This window comes from Haemaphysalis longicornis, unplaced genomic scaffold (genome assembly GCF_048455015.1).
Source record: "Haemaphysalis longicornis isolate Haplotype H1 unplaced genomic scaffold, Haemaphysalis longicornis Haplotype H1 scaffold_2, whole genome shotgun sequence".
In the NCBI taxonomy this organism is placed as follows: domain Eukaryota; kingdom Metazoa; phylum Arthropoda; class Arachnida; order Ixodida; family Ixodidae; genus Haemaphysalis; species Haemaphysalis longicornis.
Genome location: NW_027526295.1, coordinates 48,835,570 through 48,858,791, shown reverse-complemented (window position 1 = coordinate 48,858,791; position 23,222 = coordinate 48,835,570). Strand labels below are relative to the sequence as shown.

The following is a 23,222-nucleotide window of genomic DNA, read 5'->3' as shown; positions in this document are numbered from 1 at the left end:
ATTATGCAGGAAATAAATAAATGAAACAAAACAGATTCTTTCTTCTGCTTCAATTTTTCACGTAGCACATATTATTCCTGCTGACTAATGCTCACGGTGTACCGATGTCAAACGGTTTGCAATTGGCGGTAGCAGCACTGAGTGTCGGAGTGTTTCTGCTGGTTGTGGAATTGTGTGTGCAACTCCTGGCCACAGCCACAAAATTGTACATTTTTGCGAAATTTTGGAGCACTTTAGCGATGGTGGGGTGTCACGTCGCCGCCAAATGAAAATTCGTGAATTGGACGGGCTGGACCATCACTGGTGAACCCACGTGCTGGGCTTGGGAACAAGTAAGAGCACGGTGAGGCCAACATGAAATTTACAGCCATGAATACCAGTCAGCTATTTTTTAATGTAGAGCCAGCCATGCTCCCACAACATTGATGTAAATGTCAAAGAAATGAGGCTGTTGCAGCCTATTGGAATGTTGATGAAGAGTTAGCAGCTACACTCAGTCAACGCGAATTCTGTTGCCTGGTTTGGAAGCCAATTGAAATTCTGCTGACAGGCCCAGTTGCGGTGTTCTGGATAGGGTGATTTTTTCGGCAAGTGACCAAAGAAGTATGCGAGTGACCACACATTAAAAATGGAAAGGGGTGGCTTAACCACCAATCTGAGAACGGCTCGATATATTGGCGTTTGGCAAAGTTAGCTGATGCAATGTACTTGACGATGTCAGTGACCACATTACTGGCAAAATGTTCAGTGACCAATTCTTTTTAAACTTTACGACCAGCGCTAACTGTGCAGGTGTTTAGACAGCGTTACGTTTTTCATCCGTCCAAGTGCTGACACGCCTTTACGCTGTAAATAGGCAACTCAGCCAGTGAAGTATGACTGCTATCCTAAGATATGAAACCTGCGCCACATAGTATAGCGAGACTCGCCCGAAAGCCCGCTGTTCATCAAAGATATTGGAATAGGATGGCGTGGCGATTGAGCGCAAGATTCATGGGTCTGCAGCGCGAGCTTCCCCTATACGCTTTCCGAGTTGCGGGTCGCCGAAACTTCTTGGGGCCTGCCTAACTCAGCGCGATCCAAATGGGATTTCGCTTGGCGCCGTAGTGTGCGCGTGCTGCCCTAACGGTATAGCGAGCCTGCGCTATGTAAGCACGCTACACGTGCCCGTTGTGCTGTCCAGTTTTCGGCTAAAGAAGAGTTTAAATATCAGTGCCTGCCCTCAAAACTACAGCGCTGACAAAATTGACGGCGTTTCTGGGCGGTTCAGAGTTCGACGGTACCGTCGACGCTATAATATATAAAGTCGGTCCGAGTTCTCCAGTGAATGCGTTGGCTTTTGCTTAGAATCAAATGAAAAGTAGACAAGGACACGCCAATATGCCTGCATAATTGGCGATTGCGGTTCAGCGCACTCAACCAAAGAGGTCATGCGAAGAAACGAACTGTAGCAAATGCGTATGCGTCACGCCGAAACCGAAACCGAAACTAGTGTATTGGGAACTACTTTGGCGCAGTAAGACAAAGCAGTTCCCCCCCCCCCCCCCCCAGAGTAGCTTTGTCTCCATTTCCACAGAAAGTTGTCCCCGAGTATAGGACATTGTAGACCACAACGATTATTCGAGACTGGTGACGTTAGGGCGAAACGCTCTCCGTATCAGAATGAGATACCCGTGCGGCATAAAAATAAGGAATGCAACACGCGCCTGGCTTGGGACGCAGATAACACAGCCGGTCGGGGCCGGGCAGTAAAAACAAAACATAAACAAACAAACCGAATGCCTAGTTCGCGGCACTATCTTCCCGGAAAGAAACACTCGTACCAACCACCACGCAAGCAAACATTTCTCCGCTTCCTCTTCTATGTCGTTTTCCGCTCCGAGCTCACTGCGCGATAAAATAGAAGATATGGGGCCAACTCTTGTCTTTATAGTGGGCAGAAACTGAGAGGAGTGTTGCTCAGGATACGTCGTCGCCGAACGTCATGCAGTACAACGGTGTAAGTAAATTCCACTTCTCATTATTGTTATTACGTCACCTGAACTATGTAGTCGCGTAAGCAAAAGTCTTCCCAGTTGTAGCGAAAATCCGCCGTGTAAATATTGAGAAAGCCGTATTTTTAAGGGCTTTATGAGGCGCATATAGTATGACTACATTCTTTCGGATTCACAACCTATCAGCTACATAACCGCATCGGTGATATCTCTGTGTAAAATATACTATTTGCGGTTGTAGTTTTACATTGTATAATACATTCTGCACAAAAACAATGTTTCTTGTGCACAGAGCCAAGTATTCACGTTTCGAACGGTGCTACGTCAATTCCTCACACGTTTAAAGGTGGGTTGACCTAAAAGACACTGTAGTGTTGGTGTCATTCAAATCACTCCGAAATATAGGAATGGGAGAAATAATTCACGTTTACAAACGAGATCAATGCTCAATAATTTTGTTAGAGCCTTGAAAATCCTGTATGAGATTGGTGATCTTACAGATATTGCTTTAAATCATGTACTTTACTATGTGGAACTTCACAAGAAAGTGCAGTACTCCAATAATACTAGAGTTCAGTGTACGAGTTGAATCTTGGGAACAAACGTGCATATACTGGGCCAATCTGTTGCGTAGCAAAGAACGGCAAGTTTCTACACCCCAAGTACCCATGGTTGTTTGCTAAAGGTTGAAATATTGAAGAAAAGTGCAGGTCTAGAGAAACAGAGGGCTGCGCTTTGAACAAACGCGTTTAAGCAAAATCTCAGTCAAATGTAGTGAAATTGGTAATCACTTTCATGCAAAACAAAATCACCGCTTTATTTTTTGCGATTGAAACGCGCAGTGCTTCGACATCTGGCGAGGGAGAAATCCCACCCGTTTTCATTTTATTCAGGACTCGTGACGTTAAAAACATTGGTTATTTGATATCTGCATTTGTAACTGTTCCAGATTGCCATACGTTGGAAGACGCATGCGTTCTTTCTGTGGATCTGGGTATGTTCAACCGAAGGAATCTCGGCCTGTCTGCCCTGCCAGCAAACTACGAACCTGACGACACTCCCCCGTAAATTCAAGAACTGCAACTTGAGCTTCGATGAAAACGGCCATCTACACGCTCTATGTCACATTCATGTCAAGCCCCCTATTCGCAACGGGTCTGATCCTGCTAATACCGATATAATGACAATGGAGCAACTACTGGTTTCAGAAGATGCCGTTCGCCCTGTGTCTCAAGGATGTGCTCCAGTCTCCCTGTCTCTCCGACGGGTGCGATTAAAGAAATGGGACGACTTTCATGACCATTTAGATAGTAGCTACGATCACATCGAGATGGAAAAATGTAGAAACCAGGGACTGCTTCTTTGGTATTCAATGCAGCTATCTATGCGGCAGATGACATTTGACGTGACATTCGGCAAGCCCCCGCCGGTAGCTGTCGCCATGTGTGACAGCAAGCGGGTCAACCGAAGCGGCATTTTCAGCGTTTACAGCGTTGCTGACCCGTTACTCTACGCATTCCCGCGCCCGGAACATTGTCGTGCTCCCGCAAATACCACCATGCCCTGGAACATTTCCTTCTTCTCCACCGATGCAGTTATTACGTACGATGAGACATGGAAAGAAATCCCCACGAATATTTTGGAGTTTGTCGCGGTCACACCTATTAGGCATTTTGCGTTCTACAGATGTAATTTCCACAAAATCTCCTTCAACGATATTCCTCCCATGAAGAGTATTCAGAATCTTGAATTTTTACAATCTCCTATTAAGACCGTTCATCCGGAGGCGTTTGACCACATTACGTCGGTTAAGAAAATTTCGCTGACAGGCACAAAGCTCCCCGGTATACCAGAAGCAATATTTTCTTTGAAAACACTGGCATGTGTAAACATGTCTGACACAAATGTTCCTCCTGGAGTGGAGTTTAACTTTGGGCCCAGCAGCCGTAATAGAAAGAGCAGTGCTGAACAATTAATCACAAGTGGCAGCAAGGTGACACTGTTACGTGATCGTGACCTATGTGGCTTCCCGAATTTGCATGAGCTACATATGGACCGGTGCGGCCTGAAGAATCTACTAGGCTCCCCATTTATATGCCTGAAAAAACTGCAGGTTCTTTCTTTGCAGGCAAACAAAATACCAGAGCTCAATGAAGGGACGCTGGCAGGTTTGACAGGATTATTAGTGTTGAAGCTGAACCGCAACCGCCTGACGGTCTTTCCTGGCACAAATATGCTCATACAGTTGGTGTCCTTGCGAGTGCTTGACATATCCTTCAACAGCATACAACAACTACGTGTGGACAAACCTCTCAACAGTTCCTTAGATGAGCTTTTCGCCCAGCACAACGGGATAAAGAAGTGGACACCGCCAACCTTTTCTAGGATGACTAAACTAAAAATGTTGGATCTCAGCCATAATGAGCTCGCATGGCTGGACAACGAAATGTTTCTCGACCTGAACGGCACAAACAACGTCAGCCTCAGCTACAATCCCTGGGATTGCTACAGTTGCTACCTCAGCAACCTTCACAACTTTCTTGACAAACACCAAGTGCAGTGCGCGGAGTGCATGGCCTGCAAGGTTCCAGAGGAACAAGAGGGATACCCCGTTCGGAGCGTTGCATATAGAGAGGAAGAGTGCGTAGGTGTGGACTATTATCGCGTGTACGTTGTTCCGGGGATACTTTGTATCATCGTTTCCGCCACGCTTGTTTATGGCGCTTACAAATCCCGCTGGTACTTCGTATATATATCTTTGTACCTTAAAGTTGGCATCAAAGGCTACAGGAGGCAAGTGAACGTGGGGAATTACGCATGGGACGCTTTCGCATCCTACCATGCCTCTGACTCGGATTGGGTTCACGACGTTCTGCTGCCCAAACTCGAATCGCCTCTCCTCAAGTTCCGACTTTGCGTTGCCGAGAGGGACTTCATTCCGGGTACTCCCATCACCGAGAATATATGCCGAGCCATTTCGCAGAGCCGCGTCTCCCTCTTCGTGCTGAGCCCTGAATTCTGCCGAAGCCGCTGGTGCATGTTTGAACTGAGCCTCGCGCAACACAGGTTGTCTGACAGCGAACGTCAGGACGGATTGATCTTCATCAAAAAGGAGCATATCCCCGAATGTGAAATGAGCGACATGCTGCTGTTTCTCACAGAATCGAGAACCTACATAGAAGTGCCCCCCTCAAATGCAACTGAGAGGCGGAATAACCTTTTCTGGTTGCAACTCCAAGCGGCTTTGCAGCGATAGAATTCTAACAGAAGCTGGGATTTTAACAATAAATAGATAAAAGGTATGCAAATTTGTCTTTGTTCATGTGATTAGAAATTCCCCTAAAGTCTTGTTTGTACCCATAATACCGTTACGCGCTCAGTTTATTTTATAGCCCCGTATTTTATGATATGTTTGGTTCATTTGCATGCAAAACATATGAACAATTTGGCAGTGTCGCCTCAGTCATACTATTCCAATTTCACTCCCGTTTCAATTTCACCATGCAATCCTCTTACGTTCTACAGAACCGAGGAGGTTCTGGATTATATAAGCCGTGTGAAACGCGAAGCCAACTTTTGGCGCTTGTATTCGCAAGGAAACCGGCCCGCGGAAAAAAGAATTCTTGTAAATTCGCTCCCTCTATTCAGTTCATTTTTTTTAAGGGAGCTAGTTTTCGGCACTATACTCGGTTACAACTCAAGAACGGCACCACCTCATGTAGTGTATCACTCCGCTAAAGTGCCGGACCCGTGACGTCAGTGCTCGTGCGTTTTGCAAGGGGTTTGCTATGAATGCGTGATATCGTCTGCCTTGTCTCACGCAGTTTGTTTGTTGTCACTGGAGTCGTTTGTAAGCATATTAAGTCCAAAAAATCACGGGAACGGCTCACGCAATGTTCAAAATATTCCCAGTAACGCCTTACTTGCGCCGCGCGGAGAAACATCCGGCTACGGTGATAAGGCACAGCGGCAACTTCCGGTGCCGTTCTTCAGTTGTCACCGAGTGTATGTTGAGCTGTATCAACCTTGCGCAGTTACGAAGGTCGCATAACTTTGGAGTAATATGGACATACCCTACGTACCTACTGTAGAAATTTAAGCTGGTAATTTCTTTACAACTGAGGTCATTTTAACTGTAAACAACATACAACTGAAAATACTTTATTGAGGCATAGCGTTTTGTGCATGTGTGTTACATATGGTTCACAACCTATTAGTATCCTAACCTTATTTCTGTTGAGCTCGTAGCCTGACACAGCTAAATTACGAATAACCAGAAGGATATTTGGGTTAAGGGCCCATTTTGTCTTCTAGTTTCTTGTGTGGATCTGCAAGAAAGAGAAGTTGAACGTAAGGCTGCCATACGGGGCCATGTATTATGGGTGGAGGCAGGAGGGGATATAGAAAAAAAAACACTAAAGCGAAGCATCGTTAGTCGATTGCCGCAGCATGCCGCTAGTTTTAACCAAACGCAGTGGCGTAACTTGATAGGACGCCGCCCATGGCTAATTTATTTTCGCGCCCCACATATTGATAATGATTGTGATTATTATTATTATTATTATTATTACTATGAGTATTAATATTATTATTATTATTATTGTTCAGGACTGTAATTCTCTTCAGGCTGATATCGTGTCATTCCATCGTTGGTGCACCAAAAACGACTTAATTTTTAACCCCTCAAAAACGAAAGTTGTTTCCTATAGTAGGAAAACTCAACAGCTGCAATACTCCTATAAAATAGCAAGCACTGCACTGCCGAGGGTGACCGAAATTCGGGACTTGGGAGTACTATTTGATTCTTCTCTGACTTTCTCTTCCCACGTTACACAAATTACCGGACGCTCTCTCCGATGTCTGGGTACTGTTTACAGGTATTCTAGAGAGTTTAAAAGTCCTCTTCCTTTCTTAAAGTTGTATTCGGCTCTCTGCTTACCTCTTCTCGAATACGGTTCTGTTGTTTGGAATGGAACTTGCAAGTCCAATAGTGACCGCATCGAAAGGGTTCAAAATAGGTTCCTTTCTATCTTTAGGCACCGTTTCCGTCATGTACAAGAAGACGCAAACGGCAGCATGTCTTGTCTCAAAAGTATTCCTTCCCTTTGGTGTCGACGAATGAGAGCTGACATTATCTTTCTTTATAAACTTCATGGTGATATTTTGTGTGATGACTTGGTTGCACTTATCAATGTCAACTTGCCGAACAAACTTTTCCGAAGATTTCGAACTTTCAGAACAGATGCTTTAAGTAGACGACGCTCGTCCATCTGCAGAATACAATGTGCATATAAGGAATATTCCGATCGTCTTGATTTATTCCAGAGCTCTTTGTCTTTGTTCTCTAATGATTTGAAAACTGTTGTAGCTTAAGTGCCTTTATGTCATTTATGTGCCGTATCTCTGTTCCGTATTTATTTTATGCAAATCATCATCTTGCTTGTTTGTTTTTCACTTTTCCTGATTTTGTGTTGCTTGAATTTCTGTCGGTTTAGGTGTCAGTGCTTGTAACGCTGAACTTCGTTTTTCCATTTTGAAACTTCCTAACATTTTGTTACAAAACCTTTGTTTTATGTGTATAATCTATCTTCGTCATGTTCATTGAGTATTTGCTTGTGTATTTTCAATTTTTCACGTGCCTTCAACGTTTTGCTGGCCGGGTGTCATGGCTTCTAACACTAGGCTTCCTTTTTTTTTGCTGTTTTGCTTTCTGGGATCTCTGTAACTATTTTTACCTTATTGTTTCTTTCATATATATGGTTTTCTGTGTTGTGTTGTCTTGATTTTAGTTTGTTTTTATGAATGCTTGTATATGGTGTACCAGTACCAAGACCCTAGGGTTGTTCCTGGGCACCAAAAATAAAGGTTGATTGATTGATTGATTGATTGATTTGTACTATTATTATTATTATTACATATAAGCTATCTTGATTCACTCCGTTTCCGTGGCACTAAACTTTGTTAACATTTATGTATATTTGAAATTATCTGTGTATGAAGACCACTGGCGTGATGTCACATGCCTTAATGCAAGGCACTGTACTTGTTTTTTGTGTATGTGCGTGTTCGTGTTTTCTGTGGTTGCATGTATAATTCTGGTGTACGACAGTGTGTAATTTTTGTGTGGGTGTGTCAGTATCGATGTCCTTTAATTGCATTACTTGGGAGGTGTGGCGAACTTACATTGCCTGTTTTTTTCTCTTCCTGCGCCAGCACAAAGGCCCTCCGGCTGTTCCTGGGCGCGTTAATAAACGATTGATTGATTTATTGATTATTCTTATTATTATTGTTACAAAGGGAGCGGGCGTGCGGCGTGTGTGGGTGCGTCTTATTCGCGTCGCATCTCCGTGGTCCAGCGTTCTAAACGTCCTAGGCACATCTTTGTGTCAAAACTGTCCCCTTGCACCACCTCGGAGCAACTGACGGAGCACCTGTCGACAGTGCACGTCGTACCCCTGGCTTGCCAGCGGCTGAAAACTAAGTATACCTCGTACTCCTCTTCGTGTGTGACTGTCGACTAGGTCTCCTTCCAGCGTCCGGGTGATCCCTTCTTATGGACCAAGGGCTGTCTTTACAAACGCTTCCGGGGCAAGCTGCATGCCGATATGTTATGTCCCATCGATGTTGAAAATGACGACTAAAAGATGCGAAAGGGTGGTGTGGTGTTTGCGAAGGACGTAAGCACCGGCAGCACCACCGTACGAAAAGCCGTTTATTGTACTTCACACATTGAATATATACATAAAGAACAGACGCACACGCTGGGGGTGAAAGAACATAAAAGTAAACCGAAACTGAATATAACATACTCCCTCCCTTATTGATTAGTTGTTAGTAAGTGTTAGAAACCCCTAGCATGCACTGTACATATTTACACTCTACATACACACTGTTCTAAACACACAGAGAACTAATGCGTCTGATAGTCTTTGAGCCAAGCCGGTGGCCGGCGCTCTCGAGACGGCCGATGGGACGCTGCACCGGCTGCACGGCCGGAGATGCTAGTGAGCTCGTAGAGCTCTGTAGCACGCCAGGAGACCGCGGTTGCGGCCCAGGAGAAGGCGGCTACTGCACGGCAAGCTCCGGAACAGGCAGCTGCGGATCAGGAGCAGGCGACTGCGGTACGGCAGGCTGCAGTACGCCAGTGGGCGGCGGCTGCGACCCGGGAGAGGGCGGCGGCGGCAGGGCAGGCTGCGGCACTCGAACCGGAACCTGCGGCGCAGGTAGCTCCGAACGTTGGTATGGAGGACTCGTCCCCCTCTCGGGAACCCGGGACAGCTTGGAGGCGTTCCATGTGCGGTCATCTGAAAGTCGCAAAGAGGCAGGTTCCCTCTTCTCCAACACTTCAGTTGGCGAGGAAAAGGAGCGATCCCCCTTGAAGCGAACGGACGGCTTCTTGATTCGAACGAAATCACCCACAGCTATCTTCGGTTTCTTAGCAGCTCTCCTCCGGTCAGTGTACTCCTTGCTGCTTTGTTGTTGAAGCCGGACCCTTTGGCGCAGTCGCGCCAGTTCCTTTGCTGGGTCTTTTGCAAAAGCTGGTGCCGAAAACCCCACAACATCCAATCTGGTTCGGGGCATTCGTCCATGCAGCAGAACTGCTGGGGCAACCCCAGTGGTAGCCTGTGGAGTACAGCGGTAAATAGAGAGGTAGTCCGTGACTGATTGTCGGATAGGTCGCCTTTCGAGGAGTGAAACTTGGATGAAGTTCTTCAAAGTTCGATTGAACCTCTCGACTTGCCCATTCGCCTGGGGGTAGTATACAGACGAATGCGACAGCTTGATGGCTCTGTTTTGAAGAAAGGTGATAAATTCACGTGAAGTGAACTGCGGCCCATTGTCGCAAACAATTTTCTCCGGGTATCCTTCACGGGCAAAAACACTGGTTAAGAAGTCTTTGACGGTGCTTGTGGCAACTTCGCTGCAAAAATATATCTCTGGCCATTTGGAATGGTAATCGACCAGCGTTATAGCAAATCGGCTATTGTGAGGTGCATGTTCCAATGGGCCAACAATGTCTAGGCCCAGTTTCTGCCACGGCCTTTCAGGCCATTCAATAGGCTGCAATGGCGCTGGCGATGTTTTGGCGGACTTATCTGCCTCCAGGCAGATGTGACACTTTTTCACGGCAGATTCAACTTGATTGTCCATTCGTGGCCACCAGAATAGCTCACGAAGTCGCGCCTTTGTGCGCGTGATGCCCGGATGTGTCTCGTGGGCGACGGCGATGAACTGAGCGGTGAGCGAGGACGGAACAACGAGTCGCTCTGCGCTCAGTAGAAGGTCATCAACAACCGAAAGTTCTTCGGCACAGAGTAGAAAGGTTTCGCCTCCTCTGGTACGGACTTTTGTAGTGGCCAAGAACAGGGACTCCGGAACTATTTTGGGAGTGGGGGGGCAAGTACTGCCGTATTTTTCATCATCAGCAGCATCAGCTTGTCTACGCCCACTGCAGGGCAAACGCTTCTCCCATAGCTCTCCAAATAACCCTGTCCTGTGCTAACTGCGACCAATTTATACCCGCAAGCTTCTTGATCTCGTATGTCGGCTTTGTACGTTGTTTTATTTTTATTTCTCATATTTGGCCATTTGATATATTTTTATTTTATTAATTAATTAATTGATATAATTTTATTGACCTCTATTATTTTTTGTTTAAATTTATTCGCTGTTATTTCACATGTTTGTATCCTCCTTTATTCTGCATTGGTATACACTAAAAATAGTTTCAGAAGTAAGGAATGCTTGCGCAGACTGCGCGAATGATGAAACGGGTTCGAAAGCTGGAAAAACATGTTTTTTAATATTTCAGCATTCGCTCCTGCAGTTAAGTAAATTTGAACGGGCGAAACTCCAGAAATGTTACGATAAACAAGAAAGTAGACACTACAGTTACAAAGCTATTAGAGCTGATAGACGAGCTTCATGGCTGGCACGGGAGGGACAGGGCAGGGGAGGCTCTCAAAGTCGGCCGAAGGTTGAGGTTCGTTCTGCCGTTCTAAACACGAACTCTCTCATAATGGCGTCCAATTGCAGTTCCGCAGCTCTCTTCTTGTGCACGTGGAGCAGAAGTAGGTGTGTCAGCCTCCTCTGCGTCTTCGATTGCGTAAAAATGTTTTTACCCGCCTAAGAGCACTGAAAGATCGCTCTCCTGAAGCAGCTGAAGCAGGCACAGAAAACACGAGTTGCAGGTACCGGACAACCCGGTAAATCATCTCTCGCAGATCTGCAGACTTACCCTGCAGTGTCTGTAGAATGCGTTCTCTTGCGGCCGGACCCTCGTCACGCAGGAGCGCTGGGAGAAGCACGAGTTGCGCTGAAAGCCTACTGATGTCAAAAGCTGCAGCGTGTACTCCTAAAAGATCCTTTAGGTCGTCTGCCTCGAAGTATCGACCTTTAGCAGCGTCGGCGAAAATGCGCTCGAGGCCAATCAGCTACTCCATGCCAGGCTGTTCGAATCGCCGTCGGATCTCGTTGGTAATACGATCGATAGCGGCAAAAAACTATTTTCTCTGTGACGACTTGGTGTGAAGCGCTGCAGGCTCCTGAGGCTTGTCTGTGAACTGAAGCCTTCTGGGCGGCTGCGAAACTCCAGGCACACTACGTTCCTTTAGACCTAACTCTCTTGCCCTTCAGTTTGTGCGCTGCCATAGGACGTCAAATGATGCGTCAGACCATAACTTTGCCAAGCGGTCACAAAGGGCTTCTGCTGCTTCTGCTGGGCATCTTTTATTGCGTGCTTATTCCGCAAAAACCTCCATGAATTTTGCCCGCGCTCGACTCACTTCCAGCTAAAGTACCCATATGCAGGATACATTGACCCATCACTGTTTTTCCGCCTGGGAGAGCTAATTGGCCACTTATTGTAGCAGTCTGCCGCTGCTTGTGCTTCACGCAGTGGTGCATAGAGAGGGGAAGATTACCTGTCCCCTTTGGAGACTATATCACAGAGCTCTTCAGCAATCAATGACAAGCGTCCCTCTCTTCCCCGCCTCAAATTACTCCAGTGCTTCCTTGCTTCCCCCTCCAAAGCGTGACGCGCCAATTTTCTCCGCTGAGATGAAGCCTTGCGTTTCCCTTCCCGGCATATCCAGTGGCACGTAGCATCGCCGAGGTGTGGTATTAGAGAGGGCATTCGTCGTGGTTGGGGGATTAGTTCCGCGGGCCTGTCTTCGCCATGCCCGCGCCTCCTCGCCCTTCCGCGCGCGCAGGCGCAGACGGGTCTAGGTCAGTACGGGCACAAAATATTACAAGAAGCGGGAAAAAGCGAAATGACGCCCAGGCAAGCCCATCTCCCGACGACCTCCCCGCGTCTGCCTTACGTGTACGCCGAAGCGGCAAGCAAGACGATATCCCGAATTCCCAAAAAGGAAGGCCTTCTTGTAGCCCACAAAACCATAAGAAAAAGCGCGAGGGGTTATTTGCGAAATTCCTTTGGGCGGTGCCCATGGGCGTCCGGAAGAGGGGGCAAGGGGGGGCAACTGCCCCCCCTTGGAGATTCGGATATTTTTATGCACTACAAAAAAGCTGCACAGCTTGGTTGGCCCATAATTAAAAAAACTTTGCCCTGAAGGGCGGAAGAGAAGAGAGAACGACGCCGACGTTATCTCCTTTGTTCCGCCCTTTAGCCCAAAGTTTTTTTAAATATGCACGTGTACCAAGTTGCCCAGCAATCCATGCTACTCAAATGATTAGTACACTCAGGTCCTGCGTATCGGCATGGAACGCCCTTCAGGACTGCGGTCAACATTGCACTTTAGATGGTGGGACTCTTCGATTTACAGTCTCGGACTCGCCACCGACTCCCTGAGAAGCAGTCCGGCATTAGATTTTCCCATGCATACCTATGGCTTCGGGGAATCCTCGGACTACCCGCGGACTCTCCACGGTGAGTCCGAGACTGTAAATCTAAGAGCCCCACTGACTGACATTGCCGGTCATGTGACGGCAGTGAAACAGACTGCCTGTGCTGGCTATTTAAGATAGCGAACAATTCTGAAACGCTTGACTTTTTTTTTTCTCTTAGCTCTAGATTTATGCAGTCTTAGCGCAAGAACATCAGTTTTCGGACAAATTTGCAGCTATATCTAGCTTAAAATCTTCACCGCTACAAGAGTGTAACATCCTCCCGGGCCACGGAGGAGAACCTTTTCTTTCCTCCATGTCCCGTCCCGACCCATCACCTTGTACACCCTTTCCTTCGAAATTGCGAAATGTCGGCACAACCCAAGCCCCGAAACAAAACCTGTAAATCAGCCCCTCAAAACGCTTGTACGCCTTTATTGCATTGAAAGTGAGGGAGGCCACTAGTATCTTTATTGTGTGAGCCATTTCAACAGACTTCCTCACACATGCCATCCCGCAATTTGCCCAGAAAAACTCGAGGGGTCTGCAGCTGCTATTCAAAGAACATTGACGGAGTGCAGTTGTATGTATGTGAACGTATTTTGCTGTGTGCTGGCGATCAGTTGGCGTAAGTCAAGAACCCTCACGCAGCGAGGCTGGCCACTGTCTTTACAAAGTGACAGTAACTTTTCGCATTTTCTTTATTAACTCTATTTCTTTGTTCGGTAATAAAATCCAATGTATATTCTCCAAGTCTGGTTCTAATTCGCTGTTTGTAATTTTTGTAACCACAAATAGCGCCCTTTTGGTGCTATCCAACCGTACACACGCCCCCCCCCCCCCGCTAAAGGATGCCCCCCCTTGCAAAAAGTTCTGCGGACGCCCTTGGCGGTGCCATACCATTTACAGCGGTGAAACGCAAAACTTCGCGGAATGACTCCGCCGACACACAATGACGTCCTGATGTCAAGCAGCGCAGCCCATTAGCTTAACACTGCGAAACATAAGACCACCGCATATACCTCGGAAGGGCGCAGGTGACTGACACCGAGAGAAATTATTTCGAGGCATTCTCCTCGAGCCAAGTCGGGGAAAGCTGAATAGTAGTTTTCTTGGTGCTTCCCCCTCCAAGGCCCCGCACGACCTTCGGTGCGCCATGGGGAGAAAAAAAGTTAAAAAGAAACATTTTCTGTATAACTGCCGTTCATGGCCAAATTTAGTCAGTTCTGATAAAGGGAACCTATGAAGCTTCGAAGAGGTATTTGGTTGGAGTATATTTATTTGTTTTCATGTATGTTGTGACCAGTGTTGTACGGAACGGCATTACAAGGAACGGCGTTCCTGGAACTAGTTCCTTTTTGGAGGAATGGAGGAACGCCACCGTTCCATTAAGGGTCGGTGGAACTGTAACGGTAACTCGTTACGTTTTCGAAGGAACGGCAGTAACGGCGTTCCTGCCGTTACATCGCTAGGATTTGGCTGTTTTTGATGCCAAGGCTCGAGTACAAAAATCCACAAAGCGCTACTGCGTTTCTCTTCTTATAAGATGGTCAGTTTGCCCGCCCTTCAGTCGTACGTGCTTCCTCGAAGGTCAAAGGCAGAAGAATAAAGACGCAGTGGGCCGCAGCTTGTCCTTGCTTTCATGCTGGTTGCTTACGCGGCGTTCGACGGGTGACTAGCTTAGCCGCGAGAATGCTTTTCACCCTTCATCGTTTGTCTGGGGAGGCCAGAATGCGCGTCTGGCCGATAGAATTGTTCCCTGGCGGGGAAAGAATAGAGAGTTTTAGCAGTCCGTCCGTTCTGTCGTATGCGTTGTTACTGGGTTGACCGGGACCCGGCTGGGCACTTGGGCATTCGTCGCGGTAGGGGGATTAGTTCCGCGGGCCTGCCTTCGCCATGTCCGTGCCTCCGCACCCTTCCTACTCGCCCTTCCGCGCGCTCAGGAGCAGACTGGTCCCGGCCAAACAGGTAACAACGTAGCCAACGAAACGGGCGGACAGCTAAACGGGATCCGGACATTTCGGTGTCGGACATTTCGGTCCAGGACGCTTCGGTGTGGACATTTTTGTGCACGGACATTTTGGTGCACGACGTCTTGGCCGAGACATTTTGAGTGAGGGGATGTCCCAGGCATTCTTTGAACATTTTAGCGTTACTATTGTAATTTCGGGACTTGATATGATTTTATGTTCGAGACTTGTGCTTGCGCCGCCGTTCGTGGAAACGAACGCTAAACCCTGGCGGAGCATTGCCACGTGAAACCCAATTTCTGTAGCAGATGGTAAAAATTAACGTGGTTAATTTGGATCTGTTCAACCATTTTTTGTTATTTTAACATTCATGTGAACAACCCTAATACTTTAGGTGTTACCAAAGCGCTTTCCTTTAACTTCACCCAACGGTGCACGACGCTGCTGCTTTTAGTCTATTCCTCTCCCCCCACCCCCAGCAAAACTTCCGCGAAAAAACAACAGGAAAACGAGGTCGATTAGGCGCTTGTGCATTTCGTTTTAATTATTCTCTCAATCAATCTCGCCTTCGTTGCATTCGGTGTCAGTTCTACTTAAAACTACCAAACCAACGATCGCACTTACGGTGGCGTTACTTAGGGGAGGGGAAAGCTGAGCCCCGCCGGCAATCATCCCCCTAAGTAGAGAGAGAGGGGTGTCACTTGTGCTTCACCATTGCGTCGACAGGACTTCGAAAACTTGAAGACGACTGTTGCCGCTCTCGTCACACTAGCCTATTCATTTTTTTTCTCCTTATAATGGTAGGAAGCGATGTATATCTGGGGTGTCCATGATATGCGGGACTTGATGAGTTAATTCCCAAGGGGGTGACTGAAGGCGCAGAAAGAGCGATTCCTGAAGTGGGGGCGCCATCGATATGACCGCGACGCGCGGAAGGGCGTAGCCAGCAAACGATAGTGGCCATTGTGTTCTCAGCGGCTTTTTGGGTGGCTTTTTGTGTCACATTATAGAGGTTTCGTGCGCCCACGGTGAAGGTAAACTTTTTCTCTGTTTTAAACGCGAAGTGTGCTATGTCATTGTTCTGAATGTATCACCCAATTCCTGCAAAAGCCTCCACTAAGAGGCTAGCAGTATGTTCTAAATGAAAAGTACAAAATCACTGCGGTGACGCTTCGGAGTTCGGAGACCTTGAACTCTACCACGCCAGTAGGATTTTCAGGGGAAACCGAAAATAATATGGCTGAAAAAGAAATCTGGTCGACATTCGAGCGTACAGGCAGAATGTGGGAGGAGGGGGGGGGGACGCTAGAACAAAGAATTAAAATGTGGTAAATGTAGGCTTGTAAACATTAAACGAAGATTGGTTGTCCCGAACACAATGGGTGGAATTTGTATGCACAACCGATACGCGCTTAATCAGCATTTAGGTCATTAGAACCTGCGGCTGTTTTCCAAAAGGCCCGTTTTTCCTCCCCGACAATATCCTAGACCAGTGTTCGCGAATTCATTTTAGCAAGGCAGCCCAGCCTACGCAACACTCTTAATAAGGTTTTCTTCATTCTGGGGGGCTAGCTAATGTTTGTTACTTTTTGGATATTGAGAGTGTGCATGTAATTTATGTAATTTGAGGGTGTGTAATTTTAAAAAATACAAAACAGGCGGTAGACCATCGTAAACACGGGTAATTATCTTAGCTAAAAAAGAGCGAATATAAATTAACAACCTGTCATAAATGAAAAAAAAAAAGAAAACGTGTGCTAAAGAATTCAATCGGCGGCATAACAGGTGTCCCCAGGAAGAGGTATTAAACAAGAATATATAAATGTATTATTTCTAAAAATACCTGGCAAAGATCGAACATGGCATCAATCAAAAAAATAAATTCACTGCTCCTGATTGTTGTCCATAAGCCAAGTTAAGCGGAAATAATAATATAACGGCTGTCACACACAGGCAAGCACCGCATAATTTGGTCGCCGAAATGTCCGTACACCGAAATGTTCGTACACAGAAATGTGCGTGCACCGAAACGCCCGTACACCGATATGTCCGTACACTGATATGTCCGTACACCGAAATTTCCGCACCCAAATATCCTGCACCGAAATGTCCTCGAGACGGGTGGAGTTTGTCCGGTGCTCACTGAAAAAATTCGCCTAGGAGCGTTTTTTTGATTATCTTTATCTCCAGATAATTTGCTGCCGGTGGTGTTAATATTCGTATAATATACGTAGTTCGATGTAAGTTTTAAATGTCCCACTTAATTTCGACCCGGGATTATCCTACACTATATTTTAATTTAAAAACCTAATTGTAACGTTAATGTAACGAAACGTTCCAATTTTCGAAGTGGAACTGGAACGCGTTCCTTTCGCAATAAAGGAACTTGTAACGGGAACTCGTTTCAAAATTGGCAAGGAACGAGGAACGAGCTTTCGTTCCTATTTTGGAGGAACGTGTACAACACTGGTTGTGACCCGACCACACATTGAATTCCTTGGATTTCGTGAATTCCTTGTACAGAAAACTGCAGTTTTCTGTACAAGGAATTCACCTTACAAAAGAAAACGCATGGCTTTGGCGTCCCTTGCGCTGAGCGTGGTTGGGGCTGAGCTGGCCCGAGGGGGCCATCGCCTGGGGCTGCACCCCTCCGCAATTATTTTGATTGGTGTGCTTCGTTATTTGTACGCCCATGCATATGATAGGAGTTTAGACGCGAATTTCCCTAATGGTCGCACGCTTGAAGCAACAACGTCAGTTCGAAGGGTATGCGACTTTGTTCACAGGTGATCTGCCGGGCTGTTGGGTCCGACCGGTTTTCCTTGCCAGGAAACGGGAAGGGGTCAACTGGACAGCAGTAAGTATAAACTTCCTTTTATGCATCCAATTCTGCCTTGCATGAGTATATTCTCGCCTACATTTTGCACTTGCTTTGCCCGGCAAAAACTCCCATGATTTTGGAAATGGCACTGTCTTATTGCATTAAAACAGCTTCGGGGTATGAAGAACTGGGACATTAAAAATACTGCATATTGCTTTCCTTCAGAAAGGGTGATTGGTATTTATATTTCTAACGGCTGTCATGTACAACGTAGTTCCTTAGTGGTGCGCATTCGAAAAGAACAAGGCATGGCAAATTTCTAGATTGACTTTGGTTGGGAACAAATGGTATTGCGTTTGTTACATCTTGCTTGCCTGGGAACGGTCACAACTTCCTGTTCAGACAGCATGAGCACACTGTTACTGTTCTTACTTTTGGTAAAACAGCTCCAGGGGCTGGCAGGATTAAATTTAATGTAAACATATACACGAAGAGACACACAAAACGCTTGTTTTTATGTACAATTAGATAACGAAGAAAGGGCTCAAAAAGAATACTACTTACAGAAAGTGGGAAAGAGAAGTCTTCAGACATCTACAGGCCGATTTCGCTCACTAGCTGTTTGTGCAGGGTCATAGAGTGAATACTAAACCGGCGCTTTGTGAATGCATTTGAAGTTCACACAACGTCCCGGCAAAATCATTGAACGGCGGAATTAATTACCTGTTTTTCTCGGAGACTATAGCCCACTTTCTTTGTTCCTGGTACATGTGAAGGTGCATCCAATGACGAAGTTCACTTTTTAAACTTCTACCGAGGTAAACAGGTAAAACGTTTCCCATCCAGTCGTCGCCTGCGTCGACGCATTATGCAAACATCCCCCTCGCGAGGGGCACGATCAAATGCATAGCATTTCCGCGGGGTGCGCGCCTGCAAGTCGTATGGATTACGTATTGGTTGTTGTTGTTGTAATTGTTGTCTTCCAGCGTAGACATTGTCGATGAAGTCGATGGTGAAACGTGAAACGTGCCGTGAACCCCCTGCCGCGGCTATGACGCAACGTGGAGCGGCTATGACGCAACACAATCCAACACAATCCACTTTAATCCAATCCAAATCCAAACCAATCCAAGCCAATCCAATCGAATCCAATCCAATGCCCCTCGCGAGAGAGTGTTATAGCGCCGAAATCGCGCCACCACACGAACGCGTGATATTGACGTCACGATCACGCCACAGATGTTAGCAACCGGAGAGCGCACGAACGACATATGTGGTTTAAGCGCGAACCGACCGCGGCGAGAGAGCGCGATGCGAGCGCCCCCACCTGTTCTTGCGCGCGAACCGAACGCGGCGAGAGAGGGTGTTGCGAGCGCAGAGAAGGCGAGGAGGACGCGGGGGAGAGGGCGCACCTGTGGCCGACGGTTGAATGAGTCAAGGATATGAGGCCCGTTCGTAACCATCTACTCTGTGTCGGCTTTGTGGCGCAGTGGTTAGAGCGACGTGCACCTTGCGTTCCGCCCGCAGAGTCGTGGGATCGAAACCTGGCGCCGGTAAGTATTATTTCTTTATATAGTGTAGGGGGAGCGATGCGGACTACGAGCGATGCGGACTACGGACGCCAACGCGGGTGACATCGTGAGTTACTGAAATGCTCTGCATTTAAAAACTTGGCCGGCGACTATGCAGACCTATTCTGATTCTGCATTATGAAAGGCAGTGCATTTTACGATGCCGCACATTTCTCCCACCCTCCAGACAGATCTTTTTTCCTTACTTGTCAGATGCGGCTCATGCGGGAGGGCGACCATGCTTTTTTGTTTTTCAAGTTTTACAGGACGACACCGGTGGTCTTTGACTTACAGCTGTCGTTTGTGAAGAACGACCTTACGCGGCAGTACGCAGTGCGAGAGCCTCTGGAGCCTGGGGAGAGACTTGCAAAGCTCGCAAAGAGAGACTGTTGGGAAGTATTAGACCACACAACCGCCAGTTTGAACACTTAACTATAGGTTTTGTGAAAAATTTGATTTCAGAGAAAGTGGTCGAAAAGGGGGGGGGGGGGGCTGCCCCTGTGCAAAAATGTTGGGGGGGCGACCGCCCCCCCCCTACCCCCCTGGTTCCGGAGTCCCTGGCCAAGAACCAAGCACGAACGACTTGACCGTTGGCAGACAGCCATCGTTGAGGACGGCTTCCTTGAATTCTTCCTTCGTTACGCAAGCCGGCTCGACCAACGACACAATTTCTTCTTCCTTGGCCAGCTCTGCCTCCGTCGTAGGAGCTGGCAGCCGAGAAAGAGCATCTGCCACCGTGTTGGTAGACCCCTTGCGGTACTCGACAGAGAAATTGTAACATAAGAGTCGTGCACTCCAGCGTGCAATTCGGAGTGGCCTTCTTCCACGTCCTTGCGGGGACAGCAACGATTCCAACGCCTGATGGTCCGTTCGAATCTTGAAATGGCGACCCCAAAAGTAGGTGTGCCATCGTTCGCACGCCCAAATGCATGCCAATGCTTCGCGTTCGCCGACGGAGTACTTTCTTTCCGCTGATGACAAGGTACGAGACGCGAAAGCAACTGTGCGGAGCTCGTGGCCATTTTGCTGCTGCAGGACGGCTCCCAGCCCACAGTCGGAAGCGTCGGTCGACACGATGACTGGAAGTGTGGGATCGAAAATGTGTAGAACTGTACTTGAAGACAGCATTTCCTTGACCCTCCGAAAACTGTCGTCTGCCTCGGATGACCATATGAATGGCTCATTCTTGCGAAGCAGGACGCGCATAGGCTCGACCACCTGGGCCAAGCGTGGAACGAACTTGGAATAGTATTCTACCAGACCCAGGAATGAACGGAGGGCGGCAACGTGTGTTGGCACTGGGGCTGCGGCGCTTGGCCCAGGTGGTCGAGCCTATGCGCGCCCTGCTTCGCAAGAATGAGCCATTCATATGGTCAGCCGAGGCAGACGGCAGTTTTCGGAGGGTCAAGGAAAAAGTAGGAAAAGGGAGTATGTTATATTCAGTTTCGGTTTACTTTTATGTTCTTTCACCCCCAGGAGGCGCGTCTGTTGGCACGGGAGTGTTAACTACCGAGTCAACTTTCTCTGGAAGCGGAGAGATGCCTTGCGCCGTGACCTTATGACCTAAGAAAGAAAGTTCTGGAACATCGAAGAGGCATTTGTCGTTCAATTTCAGGCCTGCGTCCTTGACTTTCTGCAAGACCGTTGTTAGGTTGGAAAGATGTTCTTCTGCAGTTTTGCCAAAGACTATCACATCATCAATGTAGAACAACACACCAGGGCAGCCATCAAGAATTATGGCCATCATCTTCTGAAATGCCGCTGGCGCAGAAGCTAACCCAAAACAAACTTTTGAACGGAAAAAGCCCTTCATGTGTGATGAAGGCTGTCAGGTCCGTGCTGTCAGGGTGCAAAAGAGCCTGATGGTAGGCAGAAGCCAAGTCAAGTTTTGAGAAGAGCGTCGCGCCTACCAAGGCATGAAGAAGTTCCTCTGTATGAGGCAACGGGAAGCTGTCTGTCACAATAGCCTTGTTAGGCTCCCGAAGATCAACACAAATCCTGATGCTGCCATCTTTCTTGTCAACGACAACAATGGGCGAAACCCATTCAGAAGCCTCGATACGTTCGATGATGTCAAGGCTCAACAACCTGTGAAGTTCATTCGATACTGGTTCCCGAAGTGAATATGGAAGACGGCGAAGCTTTGAAGATACCGGTTGCACGCATTGGCGAATCTTGACACGATGCGTGAACCGCTTAGCAAGGCCCAACTCAGGGCTGAAAAGTGAACCGAAGTCGTGTGCTAAGGCTGGCGGAAGGTTTGCTTGCCTGGGTTGCTCTATTGACTGCGTTGGAATGCGACAAAATGTCGGGTCATTGACACGCGGCGGCGGGGCAACGGACGTGTGCAGGCACTCGAGAGTGGAGCCCTGAATTCGAAGATTTAAGGCCTTAATGCCGTCAAGGCCAATCAGACAGGTTCCTTGGCGAACGATGTAGAAAAGAAGTGGTGCAGAGCGCCCTTTAAATTGAACGTCTGCCTGGAAACAGCCTAGCACGGAAATTGGACGCTTAGAATAGTCAAGTAAGGTCACGTGCGGAGCTGGTTGGAGCAAACCGCTTTGAAAATGTCGGCGAAATTCTTGCTCTAAAAGAATAGAAACAGACGAGCCCGAGTCAACAAGGAATGCCAACCTGACATCCGCTACGCGCACTTGTATGTAAATTACGCTGCGAGCGGGATGCCGCACAGTCAACACATGCTCAGAACTTTCATCTGTCAAAGCATCGTCATCAAATCCAACTTCACAAACCCTGCCTTGCATCTGTCGCTTGCGGTTGCATACTTTCTGAAAGTGGCCCTTGATACCGCAAAATGAACACTTCTTTCCCTGCGCTGGGCACTGAGATGCTGATGCGCGGTGATTCCGCGAGCCGCAACGGAAACAGTGCGGTGAAACGGACCGGCTATCTCTGTCTCGCCGAGGGGGGCGGGGCCCCTGCGGCGCACGTGAACCGCTCCCGCTTGGAAAGTTCTGCTGGAAATGCGCTTGTGGCTGTGAATTGAATTTTCGAGAAGAAAGCGAATACTGGGGACGACGCCGCACAGAAACAGGCTCGACTGAAGCAGAAAATTCCTTCAGTCCTTCAGCTGCTTGCTCAAACTGAAGAGCGATTCGCACTGCGCTCTCGAACGAAAGGGAGGAACCCTCGAGCAGCAACCGTTCACGTACGCGATCGGAAGCAACGCCGGCAACAAATCGGTCCCGCAGAGCATCATCTTGTGAAGCGAACGAACAATGCGAACCGAGCTCCCGCAAAGCAGCAACAAAGTCATGAACGGACTCGCCTGCGTGCTGGCTGCGGCGGTGGAACCGATGACGCTCGACGACGACGTTGCACGACGTCGAAAACTGCTGCCCTAAGGCGATGAGTGCGGACTCGTACTCGTCAGTAGCGGGTGCGGGAGGCTTCTCTTGTTTCTCTTGTACTGCCGGTGCTGCGGCGCTTGACCCTGCAGGCAAAGTCCGGTAAATACGCTGCCCTTCCGCCCCCAAACAATGCAGAAGAATGGCCTTGCGTCGCACTGGAGGGAACTCAGCTGCTCCGGACGCTAGAAGGTAGACTGAAAGTCTGCTGCCACTCCTCCCATGGAAGTAACGGACGGCCGGGCGCCGGAAGGAACGGCGGCGGCGGAGCAAGGCCGGAGAAACTCATCCCATCCTCGTCGCCAATGTGGTGTTTGCGAAGGACGTAAGCACCGGCAGCACCACCGTACGAAAAGCCGTTCATTATACTTCACACATTGAATATATACATAAAGAACAGACGCGCCCCCTGGGGGTGAAAGAACATAAAAGTAAACCGAAACTGAATATAACAGGTGGACATCTATTATCCGAATAGGTACGCGCGGCCTTCGCACCAAAGCGACTGAATTCTTTTCAAATACGATTTCTTCAAATTTTTCGATTATTGTTATTTCTGAAACTTGGTTGTCTGATGACATTAGCTCTTAGGATCATTTTCCAAAAAATTAACAGGTTTTCTGTAAAGATAGAGACTTTTCTAGGGTGAAACA

General features: G+C 47.8%; 1 pseudogene; it reads right to left on the bottom strand.

The window, feature by feature from the left end:
• Positions 1–9,059: 9,059 nt before the first annotated feature.
• LOC144167945 (uncharacterized) lies at positions 9,060–22,933 on the bottom strand (annotated as a pseudogene).
• Between the last annotated feature and the right edge of the window lie 289 nt (positions 22,934–23,222).